We start from the raw sequence: 26,762 nt of genomic DNA, 5'->3' as shown, positions 1-26,762 counted from the left end.
CCCTTTCTGGGTTTCAGTACCATTATTGTTTTAAAATTAATCATTTGGATTGGACGATCTCTAGGGTTTCTTCCAGCCCTAATTTTCCATGATTCCATTAATCAACTTTCCTCACAGTGGAATAGGCAGACTCTTAATTATCCAATGAAACTTTGACAGATTCTGTGTAAATAGTTGTAATTCTTTCTTTGTATTGTATTCGTTTAGGCTCCCCCTTAAATAAATAATTAGCTGCCTAATTTAGACCTGCATCCTTAGTCTGTTTAGCATATACATGCAGGCCTAACTGAGTAACACACAAAACATGGAATGCTTTATTCACACGTGAAATTTATTCATAGTGTTGGACTTGAAAACCAAAAGGAAAATATCTTCTAAGTTTTAAATCTGGAGTACAACTCTTCCACATCTAGGTGAAAATAGTGATGTTCTTCTTTCCTTAGAATTGATAACTTCAGGGACTCCCCTGGTAGTGCAGTTGTTAAGAATCCGCCTGCCAATGCAGGGGACATGGGTTCGAGCCCTGGTCCGGGAAGATCCCACATGCCGTGGAGCAACTAAGCCCATGCACCACAACTACCGAGCCCACGAGCCACAACTACTGAGCTTGTGGCCCTGCTCGCTGCAACTAGAGAAAGCCCGCTTGCAGCAACGAAGACCCAATGCAACCAAACATAAATAAATAAATAAAATTGATAACTTCATGTTTCTTCTAGATATTCAAGTACAGATCAAAGACAGAAAAATTGTGGTGAAGGGTTAATTTATATAATTTTTTAAATGACAGCTTTATTGGGATATAGTGAACATACCATACAAGTCACTGATTTAAATACACAATTCAGTAGTTTTTAATATGTTCACAGAGCAGCAACCATCACCACAATGAATTTTAGAACATTTTCACCACCTCAGAAAGAAACTCCATAAGCATTATTAGTTTCTGCCTATCTTCTACCTGCCTCTCCCAGCAGCCTCTGTCCTAGACAACCACTAATTTATGTTGTCTCAGAAGATTTGCCTATCCTGAACATTTTGTATAAATGGAATAAAACAACTTGTGTTTTTTTGTGACTGACTCCTTTCACTTAGTATCATGTTTTCAAGGTTCATCCACGTTGTAGCATGTATCAGTTCTTCATTCCTTTTTATGGCTAACTGATATTCAGTTGCATGGATTTACCAAATTTTGTATATTCATTCATCAGTTGATGGACAATGTAGGTTGTTTCTATCTTTTGGCTATTATGAAAAATGCAGTTAGGAACATTTATGTACATGTTTAATGTGGACATATGGTTTAATTTCTTTTGAGTGTATACCTAGGAGTGGAATTGCTGGGTCAAATGTAAACTTTAAGTTTTTGAGGACCCGTACCCTCTTTTCCAAAATGTCTACACCATTTTACATTTACACTAGCAATGTATGAGGGTTCCAATTTCTCCACATCCTAGCTACAACATTTGGTATTATTTGTCTTTTTGATTATAGCTATCTAGTGAGTATGGGGTATGTCTAATACAGTTTTGATTTGCGGTTCCGTGATCAGTAATGATGTTGACCGTCTTTTCGTGTGCTGATTTGTTGTTTGTATATTGTATTTGGAGAAATGTTTAACAAGTTACTTTGTCCACTTTTAAATTGGATTCTTTGTCTTTTTATCGTCGAGTTGTGAGAGTTCTTTATATATTCTTTATACCAGTTCCTTATTTTATCTGCAAATATTTTCTTCCTTGTTCCGGGTTGTTTATTACTTTCTTTATGGTATCTTTTGAAGCAAAAATAGTTTTTACTTTTGAAGAAGTTCAATTTATCTATTTTTTTTGGATGTGCTTTTGTTAAGAATCCATTGCCAAATAAAAAGTCATGAAAATTTACCCTCATGTTTTTTTCTAAGAGTTTTATAGCTTTAGCTTTTACATTTATGTTTTTGACCCATTTTGAGATAATATTTTTATATAAGGTAAAAGTAGCAGGTGAAACTTCATTCTTTTCCATGTGCATATCCAGTTGTCCCAGCAGCATTTTTTGATCAGACCATTTTCCTACATTGAATAGCCTCAACACCGTTGTTGAAAATCAAGTGACCATAGATAATATGGGTTTATTTCTGAACTCTCAATTCTATCCCGTTGAACTACATGTTTATGCTTGTGGCACACCCTTAGAGGGCATAGAAGTTCTGCACAGAATACCCCCCCCCCATAATTTTCCCTATGCATCTCTTTCATCTGCTTGTTTCTGAGTTGTATCCTTTATAATAAAGTAGTAGATATAACTAAAGTGTTTCCCCATCTGTGAGCCATTCTAATAAATTTTTGAACCTTAGGAGGGGGTTGTGGGAACCTGTGGTTTGATAGCCAGTTGGCTCAAAGTCCCAGTGGCTTCAGGATTTGCAACTGACATCTGATGTAGGATTAGCATTGTGGGACTGAGTCTTTAACCTGCAGGAACTGTGCTAACCCCAGGTAGTTAGCGTCAAATTGAATTGATATGTAGGTTACCCACCCAGCTGGTGTCCACAGGAATCGCTCCTTGATACTGGAAAATATCTCAGAGCAATGTATAGGAAACAAAACAAACAAAACTGGTTTTGGTTTATTGATTCTGCACTCTTGCTCAACTCCTTTTAGTTGTAATAGATTTTAGTGGATTCCTTAACATGGAGATGTTAGTGGATTCCTTAGCATGGAGATAAATAAATGTGTATATGTGTGTGTGTGTGTGTGTGTGTGTGTGTGTGTGTGTGTGTGTGTGTGTGTGTGTGTGTGTATATATATATAGTGTAGCATGTTATCTACAGATCAAGATAGTTTTACATCTTCCTTTTCAATATGGATGTTTAGTATTTCATTTTCTTTCCTAATTGGTCTAGCTAGAACCTCCAGTACAATGTTGAATAGAAATGGTGAGAATGGACAATCTTCTCTTTTTTCTAAGCTTAGGGGTCATTCAGTCTTTCGTCATTAATCATGTTAGTTGTGGGTTTTCAAAGATACCCTTTCTCAGGCTGAAGAAGTTTCCTTTGTTTCTCATTTGTTGAGTGTCTTTTTCATGGAAGGCTGTTGGATTTTGCCAAGTTCTTTTTCTGACTCTATGTAGATTACTGTGTGTGTTTTATTCTATTGATATGATCCATGGTATTAACTGATTTCTGAGTGTTAAATCAACCTTGCATTTCTGGGATAGATTGCACTTGAACACAGTGTATAATACTTTTTATGTGATACTGATTTGGTTTGCTATAATTTCTGTGTCTATACCCATAAGAGGTACTGGTCTGTAGTTTTCTTCTCTTGTGTCTTCCTCTGATACTGGCATTAGTGTAACAGTAATTTTAAAAAGAGTTAGGAATGTTCCCTCCTGTTCCATTTTTTTGGAAGAGTTTTTGAAGAGTTGGGATTAATTATTTGAAAAAAAAATTTTGTAGAATTCACCCGAGTAGATTTCTGGCTCTGGGCTTTTCTTTGTAAGTTTTTTTTTTTTTTTTTCATTACCCATTCAATCTCTTTACTTTTTATAGGTCTGTGCAGATATTCTATTTCTTTTTGAGGTAGTTTTGGCAGTTTGTGTCTTTCTAGGAGGTGGATCATTTCATCTAGGTTATTTAATTTGTTGGTGTACAATTATTTGTGTTATTCTCTTATATTTTTTATTTCTATAAGGTTGGTAGCAATGTCCCCTGTTTTATTTCTGATTTTAGTAGTTTGAATCTTTTCTGTCACTCTGCGTCTCTCTCTTTCTCTCTCCCTCTTTCACCCTCTTTCTCTGTTTATCTCTCTCTCTATCTTTGGTCAATCTCCCAAAGATTTGTCAATTTTGTTGATCTTTTCAGAGAATTCACTTCTGATTTTATTGATTTTGTCTATTGTTTTTTCCTATTGTCTATTTCATTTGTTTCCTTTCTTATCTTTATTGCTTTTTTTTTTCTTCTTCTTGCTTTGAGATTATTTTGCTCTTTTCTTAGAATTGTAAAGTGGAAAGTTGGGTTATTCTTTCAAGAGCTTCCTTTTTTAATATGGTGGTTAACAACCATAATTGTTGCAATTTTTTCTTCTGAACACTACTGTTAGTGCATCCCATATGTTTTGGTATGTTGTGTTTTCGTTTCATTTGTCTCAAAGTATAGCCTAATTTTCATTGTGATTTATTCTTTTTTCCGTTGGTAATTTAGGAGTGCGCTGTTTAATTTCCACATGTTTGTGTTTCCCAAGTTTATGTTATTTCAGCTTGCAGAACTTCCGTTAGTATTTCTTGTAAGGCTGATTTACCAGCGATAAATTTTCTGTTTCTGTTTATCTGAGAATGTCTTTATTTTACTTTCATTTATGAAAGATACACTGCCAGTAAGTGTATGTTGCTGTGCATAACAGTGTCCTGCATTTCTCTGATGCTCTGGTTACTTTTCTTCATTCCTTTTTCTCTCTGTTCTTCTGATTGTATAACCTCTATTGATCTATTATCAAGTTAACTAATTCTCTTTTCTGCCAAATCAAACATACTGTTGATCCTCTCTAGTGAGTTTTTCATTTCATTTATTGTGTTTTTAAACTCCAGAATTTCCAAGTTTTTTAAAAAAAATTTCTACTCTTTATTGATGTATGCTATTTGATAAAGCATTGTCATTGTATCTCCATTTAATTATGTAAGCATGGCTTCCATTCCATTAGTTCTTTGAACATATTTATAATGACTACTGTGAAGTATTTGTCTGTTAAATCGTATATCTACTCACTGTGCTTCTATTGTCTGTTCTTCTTTTTCCTGTTGTGTGGATCAGACTTTTGTGTTTCTTAACTTTTTGTTGGAAACTGGACATTTTAGATAATGCATTGTAGCAACTCTGGATTCTAGCTCCCCATTCCCTCTGGGACTTGTTATTGTTATTTACTTTTTTACTTTTTAGTGACTGATTGGATTATTTTGCTGAAGTCTATTTCCCCTGCAGTGAGTTAAATTATAAGTGTTGGTATATAATTTTGTCCAAGATAGATTTTTAGTGAAATTGTGAAAGTAGAGTTTACAGAGCATATTCCCAATTATGTAGGTGGAAACAAGTGGTCCGTCTATGCTTATATGGGCTTGCCTGATTTCTAAAAAGAGACACACAAACTGGTAAAGAAGTTGCCTCTAGGAAGGAGGACTGAGAACTGATGAGCTGTTATGAAGACTAATTCACTTTTCCTTGTTTACTAATTTTACGTATATTTAGTTTTGCCATTTGTGTGCAATTCTTCATAAATTTATAAGGGTATAACCATTGAGTTTCTTTTTATTAGAAAAAGACTCTTAGATATCTCCTTATACTAATTTTATGAATGCGTATTTTAAATGGGAATTAAATTACTTCATTTCGAAATTCTGTTCTTGTGGAGATTAATGTATTATATAATGCATTGTGTACGTAATTTATTATATATTACATAATATATAATGTTATATATGTAATATGTATATATTATATAATATTACATACATATTACATAATTATATAATATGTTAACATGTATATAATATGTAATATTACATAATATAGAATAAATTTTATATAATAGCAAAATGGATTATCCCAAATTTATTTTATATTTTTCAAAAACAAACCAATCTTAGACTAGTGTTTCATCTGGTAAAATCATTAATAAAATGTGAAGGTTTAACAAAAAAATCCAACTTTTAGAATTGCAATGTTAATCTGCAGGAAATGCACAAATTTGTTCATTGTTTCCTTTCCTGCTTGGTTATTAGCCTCCAGGGATGGTTACCAGCACTGCTCCTTGTGTTCACTTCCACACCACTAGGGTCTCCCCTTACACAGCTGCTTCTTGCTTAATGAGCGTTCCAAGACCTTTCCCAGGGTGTATTTATTTCTCCACAGCTGCAGGCAACTCCTTCTCAAACTTCATTGTCTGAGTTCCTCTCCCCGAGAGGAGTTCATGCCTTCTCCCTTTAGAGTATGGCTCCTCTCTGATCAGGTTCACTGCAGCAAGATTAACCTGTCATTAAAAAGATATAATTGTACTTCAGTTTTCTCCTGTTTCTTAAATGGATGCCGAACTGAGCTCCAAAGCCCCTTGCCAGAAAGCGGCTAAAAAGCCCTTGGCAACAGAAAGCTGATTATTTGCAAAACTGGGACTCCTAATTGGAAAATGTGATGGAATGAAAATAGTGAGTCCCCAGTAATCTCCTTCTAAAATGATAATGTGTTCCACTTAATGAATATTAATGTGTCATATTCATGATCCTGGAAAATTTGAACCTGTGAGATAAGAACTTGTTCTACCTCTGAACCAACATGCTCACTCATTCACACTTTCCCCATTCACAGAGACAAGCTGCCATTCTTGATGGGACACCTCTCACAGACGGCAATTACTATGTATGCAGACACCTGATTGGTTGTGAATTTTTCTTATTTTTTTCTGTTCCTAGGGATAATTATGCATGCTTTCATACTCTTTACTCTGTTCTGTTATAAATTCCTAACAGCAAATGGCCATGTATTTTACCTCTTTTAATTTCTTACTGCCCACCAGAAATGTACAACCTATGAGATGATTAAGAAACAAAATGGAAACTATACATCCAGATATGTGTTGGGTGTACAAGACTAATTTGAGGTACTACTTATTCCAGTAACGTAGTTAGTACTTAACATATATTTGGAAATCTACTTTGGGACTTGGCCAATTTTCCCAGCAAAAAGTGAAGTGAAGATCTGTACTATGATTAGCTGGGTAGAGCCAAATGTGATTTATTACTTTTAAGACACAATTTCTGTACAATAATCAATGGTAGACCCAGTCAGGGGCCCAGCATTATTAGAGCCCATCCTTGAGATAATTATACTTTTCAGAACTTTGGACTTTTAGAAAAACAGCTTATTGAGATATAATTCATATACCCGACAGTCACCCATTTAAAGCATACATTTTTTAGTACACTTTAATATACTAAAGTGTAAAGTTTTTAGTATAGTCAAAAGTTGAACAACCACCACCACAGTCAATTTTAGAACATTTTTGTCACTCCAGAAAAAAATTCCATAACCATTAGCAGTCACTATCCATCCTGCCTTCTCCCCAGTAGCCACTAATCTACTTTCTTACCTATTCTGGACATTACCTTTAAAAGGGAGCATACAATCTGTGGTCCTTTGTGACTGGCATACTGTTTTCACTTAAGCATAATATTTTCAAGGTTCATCCATGTTGTAGCATATATCAGTACTTCATTCCTTTTATTCTTAAATTTTAAAACTTGGGACTTTTTAAGAGAAATACTAGTTACAGTGGAAGACCTGTACACACAGAATTCATTGTTCAATCAGTTGAACATATATAAATGAATACCTATTAGATATAAAAATATGCGACAAGACCAAATACATTTTGGAGCAGGGAAAAATTAGATTTTGCCCTACCATTTTCTAAGGAGAATGGTGTGGGGAATCTTTTGTTTTATTTTGAGCTCAAAGCCAACCTGTGTGTGATGGCTTTTTCTTAGAGCTGAAATGTTGGCTCTGTATAAGAAAGAAGAAAGCATGGTGGAGAGAAGAAGTTTCTGAAGGATGGGAGAAGGTAGGGGCTGCCTGGTGGAAGGGGGTTCCCAGGCACATGGGAGACCTAGGAGAGAGAAGGAACTGGGAAAGAAGAGACAAGTTTGAGGGGGGATTTATTGAAAAGTAAAATGCTGTGTCTTAGGTTACTATGGATTTAATTGTGTCTGTCCAAAATTTATATTTTGAAGCTCTTACCTCTAAAGTAATGGGGTTTAGGGATGGGGCTTTGGGGAGATAATTAGGTTTTGCTGAAGTCATAAATGTAGCATCCCCATGATGGGATCAGTACCCTTATAGGAAGAGGAAGAGACACCAGAGCTTTCTGCAACTTGGCCATGTGAGGACACAGCAAGAAGACAATCATCTGCAAGTCAGGAAGAGCATTCTCACCAGCAGCTGGATCAGCCAGCACCTTGATATTGGACTTCTCAGCCTCCAGAACAGTGAGAAATAAATGTCCATTGTTTAAGCCACCCAGGCTGTGGTATTTTGTTATAGCAGCCTGAACAGACTAATACATTTACCTTATAAAATGTCTATACTGAGGGGCTTCCCTGGTGGCGCAGTGGTTGAGAGTCCGCCTGCCGATGCAGGGGACACGGGTTCGTGCCCCGGTCCGGGAAGATCCCACATGCCGCGGAGCGGCTGGGCCCGTGAGCCATGGCTGCTGAGCCTGCGAGTCTGGAGCCTGTGCTCCGTAACGGGAGAGGCCACAACAGTGAGAGGCCCGTGTACCGCAAAAAAAAAAAAAAAAAAAAAAAAAAAAGTCTATACTGATAGAAAATCCTCAGTGAAAACTCAGTTTCATTTTGTGTAGATGGGGTTACATGCTCAGGGCTCTTCTGAGGGTTGTGTGTGAAGATCACAAGAGACTCCATCCCAACAGAGTTATGTTCTATTTCTGTGCAGGCCCATGGTATATATGACCAGATGGGGTCATGTGCTTCCTATGCTTCCTCCAACTCCCAGCATCTGCTTCTGGAGCCCCTCACAGCTTGTTGCCAGCCAAGTGGATCACTTCTTTCCCAATCAGTGCTGACATGTTAACTTTGGGTAAATCTCAGTGCAGCGATCCCTAGCCAAATCTTAAGAAACACCAAGGTTGGGAATTCCCTGGTGGTGCAGTGGTTAAGAATCCGCCTGCCAATGCAGGGGACATGGGTTTGATCCCTGGTCTGGGAAGATCCCACATGCCACGGAGCAACTAAGCCCGTGTGCCACAACTACTGAGCCTGTGCTCTAGAACCTGCAAGCCACAACTACTGAGCCCACATGCCACAACTACTGAAGCCCGCGTGCCTAGAGCCCGAGCTTCACAACAAGAAAAGCCACCGCAATGAGAAGCCCGCATACCACAAAGAAGAGTAGCCCCCGCTCGCTGCAACTAGAGAAAGCCCACGTGCAGCAATGAAGACCCAATGCAGCTAAACATAAATAAATAAATAAATTTATTATAAAAAAAAACACACCAAGGTTGGCAAAACTGCTGCTGATAAAATCAGTTTCATAGCAAATATGGGATTGGGGGAAAACAATAAAAGTGGCCTTGAATGTATGTGTTACTGTAAAAAATAAATAAAATTGTAGGGCATCCATTCCCCCAAACAAAGCAAATTTCTCATCTTTCTTAATCTGAAACAATTACCTGCCTCATAGTCTTCAGATATTCAGGGGACATTGCTGCTGGACATTGGGGAGCTGAGACAGACCATAATGTTGCACACCAACCCTCACATGCCTGAAATTAAACATCTTTCAACTTGCATTCTATCTGGTTTCATTTTTTTCCTGGGATTGAGAAACAGTGTTGGGTGATGGTTAAGTGCCCAGACACTGAAGTTTGGAGACTGAGTTTGAGATTTACATAACCTCTATATGTCTCATTTGTAAACACAGATGAAAATCTTACTTACATGAGAGAGTTATCATGAGGATTCAATGGCTTGGTGTCAGTAAAAGGTTTGCATGGGTCCCTGCCACGTAGGAAGCGTATGGGTGCCTTTATTGTACTTATTTCATTTTTTAGAAGGTAGATAGGATGTTGGTGCAATCACTAGCCTCTTTGCAAGTTACCTCATTGGTTTACAGTTGTTTGGGGGTGACTGATGTCCTGTGTAACTGGCTAGAATGATGGAGTGTAAAGAGATTGCTCTTGGCACTGTTCAAGGCCTAGCCCAATGACTATTTCCTTAGGAACATCCTCTCTAGATAGACTAGGATCAGAGGAAGCCCAGCCCCTGAGACTAGGCATGGCAAATTCTGAGCTGGGATTCTGGTAGTTAAGTCTTTCATAGTTACTCATCCACAGACAGCACCATCTCTGGAAACTCAGCAGGACCTGAGGCATTACAGTAGGAGAGACTTCCAGCATCCAGACCAGTAATAATCCAGAATTAACAGCTCCAAGAGATGAACAATTTCCTAAGGCCAGTGGTGGTAATCTGTACATTTACAGGTAGTTTTTATTTTCTTCTACTTTCACTATAATAAATAACAATGTAGCTGGTAGAGAAGGAAAAAGATACGCACAGGGCTGTTACTGTTTTTAACCTTTCTCGGAGGAGAAATCTAAGAGGAGAAATGAAATGAGGTAAAACAGAGACAACACAAATGATAGTGAAATTAATTTAGGGAAGCATGAATGATATTCTTCTACATTTTAATACTTTCTTTAAGTGCCTTCTTTATACATATACTCACAGGCATCGATTTTTACCAAAAACACGAAAAATAAACTTAACATGCAGATTATTTTTAGTGTAATCTTCTATTGTCTTTTTTACTTACTCTCTTTCTGCACCTCAGCCAATAAAATCCTCTTAATCCCATTGTCTCTTTTAGCCAATTCCATATTGATTTGATTATAGTATTTTCATTTATTTTTTATTGGAGTATAGTTGCTTTACAATGTTGTGTTAGTTTCTGCTGTACAGTGAAGTGAATCAGCGATATGTATACATACATCCCTTCTTTTTTGGATTTCCTTCCCATTTAGGTCACCACAGTGCATTAAGTAGAGTTCCCTGTGCTATACAGCAGGTTCTCATTAGTTATCCATTTTATACATATTAGTGTATATGTGTAAATCCCAATCTCCCAATTCATCCCACCCTCCCTTTTCCCCCCTTGGCGTCCATCCATTTGTTCTCTACATCTGTGTTTCTATTTCTGCCTTTCAAACAGGTTCATCTTTTTAGAATAGTCTGCATCCTGGCATGGCCAGTACCTCCTTCTCCATTCTTCCTTCTGATTAAAAAAAAAATTAGCTAATACCTGAAAGTTATTTTTCCATGTAAACTTCAAGAGCATTTTATATAATCATCAAAAGGATTCTCTTGGGCTCTAGTAGAAATGTTATTATATTTATTAATTTAGAAAGATTTTGTATTTTATGACCTTAAGTCTTCTATCCAAAGGGATGGCAGATCTTTCCATTTGTTTAGATATTGTTCTACACCTTCCAAGAGATTATATAGTTTTATCAACTATATCTAGTGTCATTTCTGTTATATTTATTTCTAAGTCTTTTATAATTTGTTTTTGCTTTTATGATTGGAAATTTTTTTTGCCACTTCTGTGTGTAGTTGTCTATTGCTAACTTATAAATCCTGTTATAAATTCTTTTTTTTTCAGTCTTTTGGAATTTTTGAGCAAGAAATGTGATCATTATAAAACAGTTTCAGTTCTTTTCCAATGTTTTTGTGTATTTGAGTCAAATTAATGTTAAAATATAATGCTGATAGAAGGTGTCCCTCTCTGATTTCTTATTTTAATTTACATATTAAATATCACTCATTTAAGATAATATTTTCTGCTGTCTTTGGTAGTCTGTATTTTATTTGTTTTCCTCCATTTTTTACTTAAAATTTTATTTAAATTGTATTAAGTGTCACTTCAGCATTGATTTATTTGCACGTGTTTTGATCTTTATTTTCTTAATGTATTACACAGATAGATTTCTTGATATCAACCATCCTGGTTTCCTGGAATAAACCTTCCTTAGTCATAATGTAGTATTCTTTTAATAATTTTGCAGTGTCAGTTTTCTAATATTCTATTTAAATTGAGATTATACAGTATTTTTGTCTTCTGCAGAATCTTTGTTATGTTTTGGTATTAAAGTTAAACTGTACACATAAATGAATTGGATAAATATCTATCTTTTTATCTATGGCTGGTTTACATAACACTGGCATTATCTCTTACTTAAAGATTAGATAAACTCAGCTGGAAATTCACCTAGTCCTGGTGCCTTTTGTTAGACCTTCTATAGTAATTAGCCTACTCAAATTTTCCACTTCTTAATCGGTCAGTTTTGGTAATTGATATGTTTCTAGGAAATCATCTATTTCATTCAGGTTTTCAAATTTGTTACCAGAGAGTTGAATGCTTGACAAAATGTTAATGGAAAATGTAGACAAATATAATGTTCAGAATGTTACTTAATATAAATAGGTAAAGGATATGTACATGGTCATGTATTGGATGATATAAAATGAAAAAATTGATTGGATTTGGGGATAGGTTGTTGGGTAATTATTTTTACCATGGGTTTCTGATATTTTAATAAGATATCAGCAATATTATTAAAAAGATGAAGCATTGTACCATAGTGGTTAAGAATGTATGTACTGAATTTGGGTAGACGTGGACTCAAATCCTGGGTCTGCCAGCTGATCCCTGTATGAGGTGGGCCAGTTACTAGGAGTCTCCTGACCTCTGTTTCCTCATTTGTAAAATGGGGACAGTAACAGTGCCCCTTTCCTAGGGTTGATGTGAGTACCAAATGTTGTGATGCAAAAGAGCTCACCACAGTGTCTGACATATTATTAAGCCTTAACTTATTAGCTATAGTATAGTCATCAAAAAAGCAAACTATCAAAGAGCCTGATGGCTGCAGTTTCACTCTCATCACAATTGACACCACTTATGATTTTGTTTAGCCTTCCCAGCCTTAAGGGATGAGATGGCAAAAATGAATAGTCTTGAGGTACAGCTGCTTTGTTATTATTAAACTTACAGACCCTGTTGAGTCAAGAGTTTAGTGGAATTCAAGTTGATATGCAATGCAGATGGCAGGAAGACCTCCAGGCAGGGGTATCAAAGTGACAGAGCACAATGAAAGAGAATAAATAGGCCAAATGAGGAAAAACTGGAGGAATTTGGAAAGAGGCAGCAGAGTACTATTGACAAGGATGCAAAGAGTTTCAGGCTGTCAGAGTTTAAATCTTGTTTCCACTACACAGATACCATCTGTGTCTTTGAGACTTAATGTTTTCACCTTTAAAAGGGGACTAACAATAGCACTTGCCACATAAGGTTATTTTGAGAATGAAACTAGATGATGCATGAAAAGTGCCTGACACATAGTAGGCACTCAATAAATGTTTCATATTAAGAGGTGGTCAAAGCAATGCAAATAGATGAAGACTCTCTAATAAAATATGGAGTGGAGTAATGTAAATTCTCATGAACTACACCTGCAGTCAGCAGAAAAGATGATGGAACAGGAATTTCTAAGGAACCTGATTCCTAAATGAGAAAGATAATGGGGGAAAAACAGTATACCATCATTTTTTCTACCCCTTTCTTAAACTTGTAACTGAATTTGGAAGAAGTCCATGTTGGTTAGGGGCATGGTATTCAAAATCCAATTGAATTCTCTGGATGTTAATAGTTACGGCAATATAAGTAATGAGAAGTGGCAATAAGTGTGCAGATGTGCATTTAGAAATGACCCTTTGGCAGAAAGTTGAGGATCTTTTCTGTGGGGGGACGGTAATGTTGTGGAGGAAAGCAGAATCGACAAGAACAGATATTGGCAGAATTGATAAGAACCGATGTTGGGGAAAGGCTAGGTTGGGGGAAAAAAGTGATAAGATGATTGACATACATGATGGAAATTTTAGAATTTGAGAGATTCAGTGTATTTTTTAAAAACATTATTTATTCTCAAAGTTTTTGTTGTTTTGTCATTTTCTTTTAAGCAGGTTGTATTTAAGGGAGCTGATTTTCTTTTAAGCAGGTATATTCAAGGGAGCTGATCCTTATGGGAAGAGAAAGGGGTTTACTGCAGGGAGAGACTAAGGGAAACATCTAGAGTGGCTATAGGATAGGGTTCCCTCTCTTGGATGCAAGGACAACAATTCTGATTGAAAACAGAAGGATATATTTTGTCCAGTTAGAAGAGAACCTGCTTCCCTAAAGACACAGAGTACAAAGAAAAAGAGGTCTTAGAGAACATATAGAAAAAGAGGACTAGCCAGATAGGCACACAAAAAAGTGGACGGGGAAGGAGAAATCAATGTGGCCGTAAATGCTGAAATTCTCTGTCTATTTGTAATTTCCAAATTTACTTGAAGTTTGTATCCCGATGTTCTGTTGCAATAGTAAAATAGCCTGAGCACTCTAAAGGGATGGCCGAGCATGCCGTGCTGGAATAGATCACGTAGACAAGGAGAGAAAATCGTTAAATGTTGAGACAAGGAAAGAGCCCCCAGGTGTATTGTCTTTGGATCAGAACGCCTGTTTTCTGCAATGGATGGCAGAAAGATATTAAAAGAACAGCAAAAGCCAACTGGTACATCATCAGGGCTATGTTTTTAACATAGATGATGTCTCTGAATTCCTAGTCAAAGAGAGGATTATGCCAAGGGGATGGAGAAGGAAATGGGAAAAATATTCAGAAGAATGAGAGAGGAATGCCAGTTAAAACAAAGAGATACCATATATGATCTACCAAATTGGCAAAGACTTAAAACAAATTATAATACCTAGTGTTACCTAGGATAATGGAGACTGGTACTCTACACATTACTGGTAGGAATATTCATCAGCACAGCCTTTCTTCACTCAGATTTGGTAATGTGTACAGAGAGCCTTAAAAATGTGCAAACTTTCAAAGGCATTGTTTTAGTTAGGATTAGTTCAGCTGTATATGATAGAAAACCAACTTCTAAAGTGACTCAAGCAAGATAAAAGTGTATTTCTCTTTCTTCCTGGAGGTAGGCAATCCAGGGCGAGTACGGTACTCCATAGACAGTGCCATGGACCCAGAAGAAACCTATCTTGTTGCTTGACCAGCCTCAGCAAAAGTTTCTTCTCATGTCCTTGGAGCTCCTTCAGCTCCAGCCATCCTATCAGCACTCTGCCAGAAGGAAAACAAAAAGAAGACTTTACCTTTAGACAGCACTTTGCAGAAGCCACACACTACACTTCCACTTAGATCCTAATGCCTAGAGCTTCTGGCTGAAAAGATGTCTGAAAAATGTAGCTTTTATTGTAAATATCTGCATGCCCCAAAAATTCAAGGTTCAAATAGTAAAAGAAAAGCAGGGAACAACTACTGAGGATAGCTTAGCAACAGTCTGTGGCCCATTTCATTTTTATGAATTTATCTTAGGAAGTAATCAGAAAAAATAATCATATATATATGTTTAGATATTTATTGCAGCACTACCATAATATGGGAAAATTAGAAATCATCTAAGACTTCCAATAGGGGACTTATTTAATAAATGTAATACACATGTACATCAGATACTCTGCAGTCATTAACATGGTACATAAAATAAACATGGAAAAATAATTGTGAGGCTTTACCGATTGAGAAAAGCAGTGCATAAAGCGGTATGGTTGGTATCATCGTAATTTGTAAGAAAAAGTATAAGAAATAAAAGAATGGATATACACCAAATGTTATCTTTATGGTTGGTTGGTGGAATTATTGGCTATTTTAATTTGTACTTTGTAATTTCTACGTTTCTTTCCAGTGAGTATTAATGCATAAATTAAAAATGAAATCTCCAACCAGGATTCCATACCTCGTTTGCAGTATCACAGAAATCTTTGAAATCTTACTGTTTCTCAAACCATCATAGTGATCTGCTGACTCTCCCACTTTTGACTTTTTCTATACTAATCCTTCATAAATAAAACTAGCACATTAGTTTCCCTAGAAGAAGAACTCTTACCATATTATTTTTCTGTTACTCTTGAATACTCTGCAATTGCTTCTTGAGTTATAATAAATAAAAAATGCTTTCCTTGAACTTCAAAGTTCTCTGCTAGATGTTCCAAACCTACTTGTCATGCCAAAGACGTCTGTCCTGCCAAATGTGCTATTTGCTGGTCCCAAACATCCAGCCATTTTCTGCTTCTATGCCTATACTCAAGCTGGTAACTATTTCAGAAATGCCCAGCTTTCTTTATCTTTGGCTGTTGAAATCCATCTTCCATGATCTTTAATGTTCTTCTCAGATGCTATCTCCTCCCTGAAGCAATTCCAGTAAATGTGATCTCCACTAACTTTTTAAATAGCAGTGGTTATCTTCTGTCTTATACAATAGCTATTTTGGGTCTTGTCTTCTCCCTTTTCTTAGAATCTTGCAAATTCCCTTAAGCCCAGTCCTCTGTGCTATTCATCTTTGTGCCATCCCCTTCACCCACCCTCTCCCTGTCATTATACATATCACAGAACTTAGGTACAACGGGAGCTCAGCCAATATTCATTAAACTAAATTTAATTGAATAAAATTTACATGCTGTCATAAGAAGGAGATCACCACTGCCCACAGGGAAAAGGGAGAAGAGGAAAAGAAATGGTAAAGTGATGTTGAGAAGGTGATTCACAACTGTGAAAGAAAACAGGCATAGTGAGAAGGAGTTTCCAAAGAATGAGAAGAGTTTCCAAAGAATAAAATTTCACCGAAATTTAATCTAATAAAAACCATACGATTTAGGGAAATACAAAAAAGCAATAATCAAAGTCGTTTGTCATTATGCATGGGTTTCTCCATAAAATTGACACTTGGTCTTATGTTGAACACCTCTAGTGACAAGGAACTTATTACTTTGCACAGTAGCTTATTTCTTTAGGGGACAATTCTAACTGTTGGAAGTTTCTCTTCTTTTTTGTATTGAGACAAAATAAGTCTTTATCATTGTTTCATGTGTCCTATTTCACCTCAAATCTTCCTTCTCTTTGAGAGCCCTTCATATGTTTGATCAAAGCCATCATGTCCTCTAAGTGTTTCCTCTCTTAAACTAAGCTCCTTGTTTTTATTCCTCATCCCTCATTCCAGGGCACTCCCAAAGGAGCCTATCTTTCCAACAGGTTAATATTCTGTCGCTGGTATTATCAGATCTGATGCACATATTGCCCTTCTTCACAGTGTAGGAGATATGCTAATATCACCACTTGTCCCACTTTCCCATAAATCTCTCAGCAGGTTTTATATTTTATGAAACCTGAAATAAAGCAGCTTTAACAGATAGCTATTCGTATTGACATTTTATCTGATTCTCAGCACAAATTCCTAACTCTTCCGTTCCAACAAGTTTGCCATTTCCAGATTATTTTCCTTAGAAATTATGGAAGCACTACTGCATATGTGTAAGAAAGTCCAGAACAGGTGGGTACTGCCTCAGAGGCACACGTATTTGCAGTCAACGATGGGCACAAAAGACAGTGTTACTGAATCGGGTCCAGCTGCTCGCCACTCAAAAGTCAATACTTGAGAGAGAAAAATGTTGGTAGAAAGGAAAGTTGCTTTTCATCAGAATGCCGGCGATCTGGGTAGATGGTGGACTCAGTGTCCCCCCAAAACCACCTCTGAAGATTCTGCTTGACCATGAAAGTTTTAAAAGGAAAAGGGGAAGTAATTTCAGTTAGTCACTGAGATAGGGTGTCAGAGTCATCACCATCCCCCACTGAGTGTAGGCTGGTTGACTTCTTGTGATCTTCCTCTAGATGTTATCTTGTTCACACAGTTTGTTCACAAGATTACTGAAGGGGAAGCTAGGGAAGAGATCTGGTCATCTTTTAATTATTAATTCTTCATTTCTACTTCTTTGATCTATAGAAAGAACCAACAATTTAGGCAAGGTATTGCATGATCAAAAGATTTGAAAGGTGTGCTTGGGCTGGAGATGAGTTGAGCACGGAGGTGCCTGGTTTAAAAGTGAATTACAATACAGCTTTGCTAAAGTGAGAAGAAAAGGGGCTTCATGCTGAGGGCAGTTTCCTGGAAAGAGCTGCTTACAACAGTGCTCACAAAATGAGTCAATCTTTAGATGGGCAATTTCAAATATTGCCTTATTATTTTTTTCTGTTAATCCCGTCTCAACCAGGAAGCTATATTACTAGAAGTTTGGACATTAGAAATGGGACATGGTTTATTTCACAACTCTCTAGAGGAAAAGGATATCTTGGATTTTGTAATTTACTTTCAGGCCACAGATAAATGCTAAGCTCTTGTCTATGAAATACAGTGTCAGACATACAGGAAACAAGAAGTGAATGAATGAATGAATGAATTGTATACAGTACACAGCTTATGAGACCATGTGAAGAATCCCTTTAGGGACAAGAAATTATCTTTGTCATGGAGGCATGGTGGGCATCACCTAGAGAGAAATAAAAACACCAGCGAAAGTTGCTACAAAGAGCAGAAACTTAATAAATGCTATTTCCTTCTCCATGAGTTGAATACAATTTTTGCCAAATAAACATACTTAGAACCAAAAGGACATCAAGTACATCTTTATATGGATAAGGGAAAAACCTGGAAGTCAAGTATCTTGTACAAGATCATGTCCCTAGTTAGCTGAACAATTAGGGTACAAACCCAGGTGTCCTGACTTCCAATTCAGCATTCTTTCTGTCATAAAAAGTAAGGGATTTTTTCTTTCTTTTTTTTCTTTTTCTGGCTTACACAAACAAAATATAGTTACTAGGATAAACCCCAAAGAGGCAGAAGTGGGGAACCAAGGAAAAGCAACATTACACCACTGCTGTACAGGAGGCAAGAGACCAAGGCAAGAAAGATGACTCAGACATCTAAGCCACCAGTATGCCTGCAGGATGGGGACACCAACAACTTCAGCAAATAGAATGAGACAAAAAACAAATTAGATTTTTAAACCCTTATTAGATATATGTAGGAGATGGAAGAGTTACAAATATATGATTTTTATCTCAACAGTGTCTCCCTAACTTGAATGGTGTTAATGATTGATTTAACACTGATTGAGTAATTAGGGGAAATGAAGGGATAATCCCGAATCCTCAAAGGAGACAGAGCAGCTGCTCCTGACAGGGTCAAGCTGGCCTCATTAATTGCTGACTGCAACCCTTGAAAAAGGCCCCACTGGACCAAACTCTGTGGATTAGTTGTGTTAAATAACAAAAATTCAACTGAGTTAGCTCAACAATCAAATTGGCTTTACCAAACAATTCATGAATAAACCAGCATCCCAACTAGCAAGTAGAAAGAGCTTTGCCAAGCTACAGAATAGGAAAGGTTTTTAAAGGTAGAAAGTAGGCAAAAAAGGAAATTGTTAGCGAAGAACGTGTTGTTTCAGGGAAGGTTGCGCTCCTTAGGGGAATAGAAGGGTTCTGTAGGGTGGATTACCCCAATAATTCTGACCAGGTAATTCCAGATTGGCTGGTTAAAGGTTATATTCTTGAGAGAAGCTAAAATTGCAATTAGGTTTGGTATTATGTCTCGATCTGGTGATAAAGTCTTAGCACCAGTGACTCCATTTGGGGCCTGCTGTCTCTTTTTTTTAACAATTTCCCCCTTTTGATTAGACTCTTAGCTTAGCTGAGAGATGTGATAATTTAAAGCATTAGGTAGCAGTACTCTCAGTTAGTGCTCTGTAGTTCTTGCCCCTTTTGTTGATCCTTTGTGTAGCATTCATACCTCATGACATTTTTTGCTTGATGTCTGTAATATTCACAGGCCATAACTTCAGGTTCACAATTTTTAACTTGGCCATTCTCTTCATTTCTTTTCTAGTATTGCAGTCTTAGGGAGATTATTTGTTTGGTGGTTAGCAGCTGTGAACACATATTTAAAGCTTTTGAGAGACTACAACACACCAGGGAGATTACTCTGATTATTATAAGCAGAATAATTCCCATTGCTTGGAGTGAACTTTATAGCCATGGTCCCCCAAACCCAAACCATTCAAAATCAAATAAGTCAGAGAAAGACCCTGTGGAAGGAGTCACCTTTTTAAGCCAAGTGTCTTGCTCAGGGACCTTATGTAACTGAGTTTCAACCTTCCCAGAAGTGTTAATCCAGGTGCAGCAGGCTGTGTTGCCCACAGAAGAGACACCTCCTTGCTCAGCTAAAAGAGAATTAAGAGTGATCCTGTTATCAAGAACAAATTTACCAGAGAATCTAAGGATTTTTTTGTCAGCTAACATCTTAGCAGTGGATTCTACAATATTCTCAATAGTTAAGGAGAGATTTCTGATCATAGTCTCTTCTACATTTACCCTTAACTAGGGAAGTATAGCCCTGCCAAAGGAAGCAGATCCTTAGTCAAGAATGCCTTTCTAATTAAACTATTTGAATTCAGGGGGGTTGACCAATGAGGTGCCTCAGTCTGACTGCGAACAGTTAGCAGCACAGTTAGGTAACCTAATAACATTGCTGGGTTATGCACCAGGCATCCAGGCCAAAGAGAATGATAACCAGCACAGACAACAATTAATCTTCTTGAGCACAAAACACTTCCGCTAAGATGACACTGTTAATAAATTCGTTTGCAGGAATTGTTGCATTTGCCCATTTAAGCCAGGAATCAGTTAGATTTTCTCCTAGCCTGAAATAAAAAGTTGTTCTAAATTTCAGAGTTTACCAGCTTTAGCAATGCCTTGGAGAATGTGAATGATGGTGTTATCTTTCCAGGCCAATGACAGAGTAAAGGTAAAAAGGGAAGTAAAAAAAAAAAAAAGGATTTTAGGGCTTCCCTGGTGGCACAGTGGTCGGCTGGGCCCATGAGCCATGGCCGCTGAGCCTGCGCGTCCGGAGCCTGTGCTCTGCAACGGGAGAGGCCACAGCAGTGAGAGGCCCACGTACCACACACACACACAAAAATACTCAAGAGTTTTCAAATTCTGGATGGATCAGATAGAGATAAAAAAATAATTGTTTCATCTTTCTTTGTAAAGGTATACTTTACCAAATTGTTGTATGTCATAGTTTAAGATAAAAGGTTTCCGTATTAAGGAACCACCCATGTTTCAAACAAAAAGTAATTAAAATTATAATTATTCTCCTGAGTTCATTCAGACCCATGTAATTCATACTTGTTCTGCTTGAATCCAGTTTTTTCATTAGTTCCAGAAATTCTTACCCAGTTCAGTTTTATGATCTTAAACTTATCAGGAATCTGTGTTAGTCAAAGTTCTTTCCATGAATCTCCTTGAAGATAAGGCATTTTCGCAGAAACGTTTTGGTAAAAGCATCAAAGTAAAACAATAACCATGAAAAGACTTAAAGATGCTTTTTTTTTTTTATTTTACATCTTTATTGGAGTATAATTGCTTTACAATGGTGTGTTAGTTTCTGCTTTATAACAAAGTGAATCAGTTATACATATACATATGTTCCCATATCTCTTCCCTCTTGCATCTCCCTCCCTCCCACCCTCCCTATCCCACCCCTCCAGGCGGTCACAAAGTACCGAGCTGATCTCCCTGTGCTATGCAGCTGCTTCCCATTAGCTATCTACCTTACATTTGGTAGTGTATATTCCCACTAGCTATCTACCTTACGTTTGGTAGTGTATATATGTCCATGCCTTTCTCTCGCTTTGTCACAGCTTACCCTTCCCCCACCCCATATCCTCAAGTCCATTATCTAGTAGGTCTGTGTCTTTATTCCTGTCTTACCCCTAGGTTCTTCATGACATTTTTTTCTCTTAAATTCCATATATATGTGTTAGCATACGGTATTTGTCTCTCTCTTTCTGACTTACTTCACTCTGTATGACAGACTCTAGGTCTATCCACCTCATTACAAATAGCTCAATTTTGTTTCTTTTTATAGCTGAGTAATATTCCATTGTATATATGTGCCACATCTTCTTTATCCATTCATCCGATGATGGACACTTAGGTTGTTTCCATCTCCGGGCTATTGAAAATAGAGCTGCAATGAACATTTTGGTGCATGACTCTTTTTGACACTTAGGTTGTTTCCATCTCCGGGCTATTGAAAATAGAGCTGCAATGAACATTTTGGTGCATGACTCTTTTTGACACTTAGGTTGTTTCCATCTCTGGGCTATTGAAAATAGAGCTGCAATGAACATTTTGGTGCATGACTCTTTTTGAATTATGGTTTTCTGAGGGTATATGCCCAGTAGTGGGATTGCTGGGTCATATGGTAGTTCTATTTGTAGTTTTTTAAGGAACCTCCATACTGTTCTCCACAGTGGCTGTATCAATTTACATTCCCACCAACAGTGCAAGAGGGTTCCCTTTTCTCCACACCCTCTCCAGCATTTATTGTTTCTAGATTTTTTGATGATGGCCATTCTGACTGGTGTGAGATGATATCTCATTGTAGTTTTGATTTGCATTTCTCTAATGATTAATGATGTTGGGCATTCTTTTGTGTGTTTGTTGGCAGTCTGTATGTCTTCCTTGGAGAAATGCCTAGGTCTTCTGCCCATTTTTGGATTGGATTGTTTGTTTTCTCGTTATTGAGCTGCATGAGCTTCTTATAAATTTTGGAGATTATCCTTTGTCAGTTGCTTCATATGCAAATATTTTCTCCCATTCTGAGGGTTGTCTTTTGGTCTTGTTTATGGTTTCCTTTGCTGTGCAAAAGCTTTGAAGTTTCATTAGGTCCCATTTGGTTATTTTTGGTTTTATTTCCATTCCTCTAGGTAGTGGGTCAAAAAGGATCTTGCTGTGATTTATGTCATAGAGTGTTCTGCCTATGTTTTCCTCTAAGAGTTCGATAGTTTCTGGCCTTACATTTAGGTCTTTAATCCATTTTGAGCTTATTTTTGTGTATGGTGTTAGGGAGTGATCTAATCTCATACTTTTACATGTACCTGTCCAGTTTTCCCAGCACCACTTATTGAAGAGGCTGTACATTCCTGCCTCCTTTATCAAAGACAAGGTGACCATATGTACGTGGGTTTATCTCTGGGCTTTCTATCCTGTTCCATTGACCTGTCTTTCTGTTTTTGTGCCAGTACCATACTGTCTTGATTACTGTAGCTTTGTAGTATAGTCTGAAGTCCAGGAGCCTGATTCCTCCACCTCCGTTTTTCATTCTCAAGATTGCTTTGGCTATTCGGGGTCTTTTGTGTTTCCATACAAATTGTGAAAGTTTTTGTTCTAGTTCTGTGAAAAATGCCAGTGGTAGTTTGATAGGGATTGCATTGAATCTGTAGATTGCTTTGCGGAGTAGAGTCATTTTCACAATGTTGATTCTTCCAATCCAAGAACATGGTATATCTCTCTGGCTATTCGTATCATCTTTAATTTCTTTCATCAGTGTCTTATAATTTTCTGCATACAGGTCTTTTGTCTCCTTAGGTAGGTGTATTCCTAGATATTTTATTCTTTTTGTTGCAATGGTAAATGGGAGTGTTTTCTTGATTTCACTTTCAGATTTTTCATCATTAGTGTATAGGAATGCCAGAGATTTCTGTGCATTAATTTTTACCTGCTACTTTACCAAATGCATTGATTAACTCTGGTAGTTTTCTGCTAGCATCTTTAGGATTCTCTATGTATAGTATCACATCATCTGCAAACAGTGACTGTTTTACTTCTTGTTTTTCAGTTTGTATTCCTTTTATTTCTTTTTCTTCTCTGATTGCCATGGCTAGGACTTCCAAAACTATGTTGAATAATAGTGGTGAGAGTGGACATCCTTGACTTGTTCCTGATCTTAGAGGAAATGCTTTCAGTTTTTCACCATTAAGGATGCTGTTGGCTGTGGGTTTGTCATATATGGCCTTTATTATGCTGAGGAAAGTTCCCTCTATACCTACTTTCTGCAGGGTTTTTATCATAAATGGGTGTTGAATTTTGTCAAAAGCTTTCTCTGCATCTGTTGAGATGATCATATGGTTTTTCTCCTTCAATTTGTTAATATGGTGTATCACGTTGATTGATTTGCATATATTGAAGAATACTTGCATTTCTGGAATAAACCCCACTTGATCATTGAGTATGATCCATTTCATGTGCTGTTGGAATCTGTTTGCTAGTATTTTGTTGAGGCTTTTTGCATCTATGTTCATCAGTGATATTGGCCTGTAGTTTTCTTTCTTTGTGACATCCTTGTCTGGTTTTGGTATCAGGGTGATGGTGGCCTCACAGAATGAGTTTGGGAGTGTTTCTTCCTCTGCTATATTTTGGAAGAGTTTGAGAAAGATAGATAGATGTGAGCTCTTCTCTAAATGTTTGACAGAATTTGCCTGTGAAGCCATCTGGTCCTGGGCTTTTGTTTGTTGGAAGATTTTTAATCACAGTTTCAATTTCAGTGCTTGTGATTGGTCTGTTCATATTTTCTATTTCTTCCTGATTCAGTCTTGGCAGGTTGTGCATTTCTAAGAATTTGTCCATTTCTTCCAGGTTGTTCATTTTATTGCCATAGAGTTGCTTGCAGTAGTCTCTCATGATCTTTTGTATTTCTGCAGTGTCAGTTGTTACTTCTCCTTTTTCATTTCAGTTTCAGTTCATTCAGTTTTATTGATCTTTGCTATCATTTCATTCATTTTTTTCCATTTATTTCTGATCTTATCTTTATGATTTCCTTCCTTCTGATAACTTTGAGGTTTTTTTGTTCTTCTTTCTCTAATTGCTTTAGGTGCAAGGTTCGGTTGTTTATTCGAGATGTTTCCTGTTTCTTAAGGTAGGATTGTATTGCTATAAACTTCCCTCTTAGAACTGCTTTTGCTGCATCCCATAGGTTTTGGGTTGTCGTGTCTCCATTGTCATTTGTTTCCAGGTATTTTTTAATTTCCTCTTTGTTTTCTTCAATGATAACTTAGTTATTAAGTAGTGTATTATGTAGCTTCCATGTGTTTGTATTTTTTACAAATCTTTTCCTGTAATTGATATCTAGTCTCATAGCGTTGTGGTCGGAAAAGATACAATTTCAATTTTCTTAAGTTTACCAAGGCTTGATTTGTGACCCAAGATATGATCTATCCTGGAAAATGTTCCATGAGCACTTGAGAAAAATGTGTATTCTGTTGTTTTTGGATGGACTGTTCTATAAAGATCAATTAAGTCCATCTTGTTTAATGTATCATTTAAAGCTTGTGTTTCCTTATTTATTTTCATTTTGGATGATCTGTCCATTGGTGAAAGTGGGGTGTTAAAGTCCCCTACTATGAATGTGTTACTGTCAATTTCCCCTTTTATGGCTGTTAGTATTTGCCTTATGTATTGAGGTGCTCCTATGTTGGGTGCATAAATATTTACAATTGTTATATCTTCTTCTTGGATCAATCCCTTGATCATTATGTAGTGTCCTTCTTTATCTCTTGTAATAGCCTTTATTTTAAAGTCTATTATTTCTGATATGAGAATTGCTACTCCAGCTTTCTTTTGGTTTCCATTTGCATGAAATATCTTTTTCCATCCCCTTACTTTCAGTCTGTATGTGTCTCTAGGTCTGAAGTGGGTCTCTTGTAGACAGCAAATATATGGGTCTTGTTTTTGTATCCATTCAGCCAATCTGTGTCTTTTGGTGGGAGCATTTAGTCCATTTAAATTTAATGTAATCATCTATATGTATGTTCCTATTCCTATTTTGTTAATTGTTTAGGGTTTGTTATTGTAGGTCTTTTCCTTCTCTTGTGTTTCTTGCCTAGAGAAGTTCCTTTAGAAGTTTTTGTAAAGCTGGTTTGGTGTTGCTGAACTCTCTCAGCTTTTGCTTGTCTGTAAAGGTTTTAATTTCTCCATCAAATCTGAATGAAATCCTGGCTGGGTAGAGTAATCTTGGTTGCAGGTTTTTGTCCTTCATCACTTTAAATATGTCCTACCATTCCCTTCTGGCTTGCAGAGTTTCTGCTGAAAGATCAGCTGTTAACCTTATGGGGATTCCCTTGGGTGTTATTTGTTGTTTTTCTCTTGCTGCTTTTAATATGTTTTCTTTGTGTTTAATTTTTGACAGTTTGATTAATATGTGTCTTGGCATATTTCTCCTTGGATTTATCCTGTATGGGACTCTCTGTGCTTCCTGGACTTGATCAACTATTTCCTTTCCCATATTAGGGAAGTTGTCAACTATAATCTCTTCAAATATTTTCTCAGTCCCTTTCTTTTTCTTTTCTTCTCGAACCCCTATAATTCAAATGTTGGTGCATTTAATGTTGTCCCAGAGGTCTCTGAGACTGTCCTCAGTTCTTTTCATTCTTTTTTCTTTATTCTGCTCTGCAGTAGCTATTTCCACTCTTTTATCTTCCAGGTCACTTATCCGTTCTTCTGCCTCAGTTACTCTGCTACTGATCCCATCTAGAGTATTTTAAATTTCATTTATTGTGTTGTTCATCATTGTTTGTTTCATCTTTAGTTCTTCTAGGTCCTTGTTAAATGTTTCTTGCATTTTGTCTATTCTATTTCCAAGATTTTGGATCATCTTTACTCTCATTATTCTGAATTCTTTTTCAGGTAGACTGCCTATTTCCTCTTCATTTGTTAGGTCTGGTGGGTTTTTATCTTGCTCCTTCATCTGCTGTGTGTTTTTCTGTCTTCTCATTTTGCTTATCTTACTGTGTTTGGGGTCTCCTTTTTGCAGGCTGCAGGTTCGTAGTTCCCGTTGTTTTTGGTGTCTGTCCCCAGTGGCTAAGGTTGGTTCAGTGGGTTGTGTAGGCTTCCTGGTGGAGGGGACTAGTGCCTGTGTTCTGGTGGATGAGGCTGGATCTTGTCTTTCTGGTGGTCAGGTCCACGTCTGGTGGTGTGTTTTGGGGTGTCTGTGGACTTACTATGATTTTAGGCAGCCTCTCTGCTAATGGATTCGGTTGTGTTCCTGTCTTGCTAGTTGTTTGGCATAGGATGTCCAGCATTGTAGCTTGCTGGTCGTTGAGTGAAGCTGGGTGCTGGTATTGAGATGGAGATCTCTGGGAGATTTTCGCCATTTGACATTATGTGGAGCTGGGAGGTCTCTTGTGGACCAGTGTCCTGAAGTTTGCTCTCCCATCTCTGAGGCACAGCACTGACTCCTGGCTGCAGCACCAAGAACCTTTCATCCACATGGCTCAGAATAAAATGGAGAAAAAGTAGAAAGAAAGAATTAGTAGAAGTAGAAAGAAAGAAAGGAGAGATGGAAGGAGGGAGGAAGGAAGGAAGGAAGGAGGGAAGGAAGGAAAAAATGAAAGAAAGAAAATAAAGTAAAATAAAATAAAGTAAGATAAAATATAATAAAGTTATTAA

At 37.1% G+C, this 26,762-nt stretch overlaps 1 long non-coding RNA gene across 1 annotated transcript in view; it reads left to right on the top strand.

The window, feature by feature from the left end:
- LOC141277871 (uncharacterized) overlaps positions 1-26,762 on the top strand; it is a 557,108-nt gene that overhangs the window by 298,351 nt on the left and 231,995 nt on the right. The gene's annotated exons all lie outside the window — the stretch shown is intronic.

This window comes from Tursiops truncatus, chromosome 2 (assembly GCF_011762595.2).
Source record: "Tursiops truncatus isolate mTurTru1 chromosome 2, mTurTru1.mat.Y, whole genome shotgun sequence".
NCBI classification, from domain to species: Eukaryota; Metazoa; Chordata; class Mammalia; order Artiodactyla; family Delphinidae; genus Tursiops; species Tursiops truncatus.
This window is presented reverse-complemented; position numbering and strand designations above follow the sequence as displayed.